At 43.7% G+C, this 1,960-nt stretch overlaps 7 pseudogenes; all 7 read left to right on the top strand.

The window, feature by feature from the left end:
• Positions 1-46: 46 nt before the first annotated feature.
• On the top strand, positions 47-163 carry LOC142112687 (5S ribosomal RNA; annotated as a pseudogene).
• A 98-nt stretch (positions 164-261) lies between these two features.
• On the top strand, positions 262-380 carry LOC142112434 (5S ribosomal RNA; annotated as a pseudogene).
• An 85-nt stretch (positions 381-465) lies between these two features.
• Positions 466-583, top strand: LOC142112552 (5S ribosomal RNA; annotated as a pseudogene).
• A 280-nt stretch (positions 584-863) lies between these two features.
• On the top strand, positions 864-982 carry LOC142112339 (5S ribosomal RNA; annotated as a pseudogene).
• Positions 983-1,075: 93 nt separating this feature from the next.
• Positions 1,076-1,193, top strand: LOC142112806 (5S ribosomal RNA; annotated as a pseudogene).
• An 80-nt stretch (positions 1,194-1,273) lies between these two features.
• LOC142112397 (5S ribosomal RNA) lies at positions 1,274-1,392 on the top strand (annotated as a pseudogene).
• Positions 1,393-1,494: 102 nt separating this feature from the next.
• On the top strand, positions 1,495-1,613 carry LOC142112427 (5S ribosomal RNA; annotated as a pseudogene).
• Positions 1,614-1,960: the final 347 nt, after the last annotated feature.

Genomic DNA, 1,960 nt, shown 5'->3' with positions numbered 1-1,960 from the left:
GCTGGTGTTGAGATGTATAACAGATGTAGGTGAGTAGGCAAGCAATACCTACAGTCAACCACCCTGAACATGCCCAATCTCATCTGATTTTGGAAGCAAGCAGGGTTAGGCCTGGTTAGTACTTGAATGGGAGACCACCTGGGGATACCAGGTGCTGTAGGTTTATTTTTTTTTTCGTTTTTTTTTCTCTCTTGTTCCTGCTTCCTTCAATGCTGGTGTTGAGATGTATAAGAGATATAGGTCAGTAAGTAGGCAAGCAATACCTACAGCCATACCACCCTGAACAAGCCCAAACTTGTCTGATCTTGTAAGCTAAGCAGGGCTGGGCATGGTTAGTACTTGGATGGGAGACCACCTGGGAATACCAGGTGCTGTAAGTTGTTTTTTTTTTTTTCTCTCTTGTTCCTGCTACCTTCAATGCTGGTGTTGGGATCTATAAGAGATGTAGGTCAGTAAGGAAGCAATAGCTACAGTCAACCACCTTGAACATGCCCAAACTCATCTGATCTTGGAAGCTAAGCAGGGCCGGTCCTGGTTAGTACTTGAATGGGAGACCACCTGAGAATACCAGGTGCTGTAGGATTTTTTTTTCATTTTTTTTCTCTCTTGTTCCTGCTTCCTTCAATGTTGGTGTTGAGATGTATAAGAGTGGTAGGTCAGTCAGTAAGCAATACCTACAGCCACACCGCCCTGAACAAGCATGATCTTGGAAGCTAAGCAGGCCCAGGCCTGGTTAGTACTTGCATGGGAGACCATCTGTGAATACCAGGTGCAGTAGGTTTTGGTTTTTTTCTCTCTTGTTCCTGCTTCCTTCATTGCTGGTGTTGAGATGTATAAGAGATGTAGGTCAGTAAGCATACAATACCTACAGCCACACCACCCTGAACAAGCCCAATCTGGTCTGATCTTGGAAGCTAAGCAGGGCCAGGTCTGGTTAGTACTTGGATGGGAGACCACCTGGGAATACCAGGTGCTGTAGGTTTTATTTTTTTGTTTTTTTTTTTCTCTTTTGTTCCTGCTTTCTTCAATGCCGGTGTTGAGATGTATAAGAGATGTTGGCCAGTAGGCAAGCAATACCTACAGTAAACCACCCTGAACAAGCCCTATCTCGTCTGATCTTGGAAGCTTAGCAGGGCCGGCCCTGGTTAGTACTTGGATGGGAGAGCACCTGGGAATACCAGGTGCTGTAGGTTTTTTTTTTTCGTTTTTTTTTCTCTCTTGTTTCTGCTTCCTTCTATGCTGGTGTTGAGATGTAGGTCAGTGGGCAAGCAATACCTACAGCTACACCACACTGAACAAGCCCAATCTCATCTGATCTTGAAAGCTAAGCAGGGCTGGGCTTGGTTAGTACTTGCATGGGAGACCACCTTGGAATACCAAGTGCTGTAGTTTTTCGTTTTTTTTCGTGTTTTATTCTCTCTTGTTCCTGCTTTCTTTAATGCTGGTGTTGAGATGTATATGAGATGTATGTCAGTAGGACAGGAGGCAAGCAGTACCAACAGCCATACCACCCTGAACAAGTCCAAACTCATCTGATCTTGGAAGCTAAGCTGAGCCAGGCCTGGTTAGTACTTGGATGGGAGACCACCTGGGAATACCAGGTGCTGTAGGTTTTTTTTTCACTCTTGTTCCTGCTTCCTTCAATGCTGGTGTTGCCCACAATTATCAACTTTCTAAGTCTTTCTGAGCAAGAGAAATCGCAAAACATTGTCATTTCTTCATTGCCGTCCAAAAACAACGCTTTTTTACACTCCTGTCTCCCTTTCTCTTGGAAACAATGACTTACATCAATCCTTTTACATAATTCTTGTTTCTCATGACATTTCTAACATTGTCCACAATTATCAACTTTCTAAGTCTTTCTGAGCAGGAGAAATCGCAAAACATGGTCATTTCTTCATTGCCGTCCAAAAACAATGCTTTTTTACACTCCAGTCTCCCTTTCTCTTGGAAACAATGA

Source organism: Mixophyes fleayi, unplaced genomic scaffold (assembly GCF_038048845.1).
Source record: "Mixophyes fleayi isolate aMixFle1 unplaced genomic scaffold, aMixFle1.hap1 Scaffold_113, whole genome shotgun sequence".
In the NCBI taxonomy this organism is placed as follows: domain Eukaryota; kingdom Metazoa; phylum Chordata; class Amphibia; order Anura; family Limnodynastidae; genus Mixophyes; species Mixophyes fleayi.
Note: the sequence above shows the minus strand (reverse complement) of the source record. Positions and strands in the feature narration are given on the sequence as shown.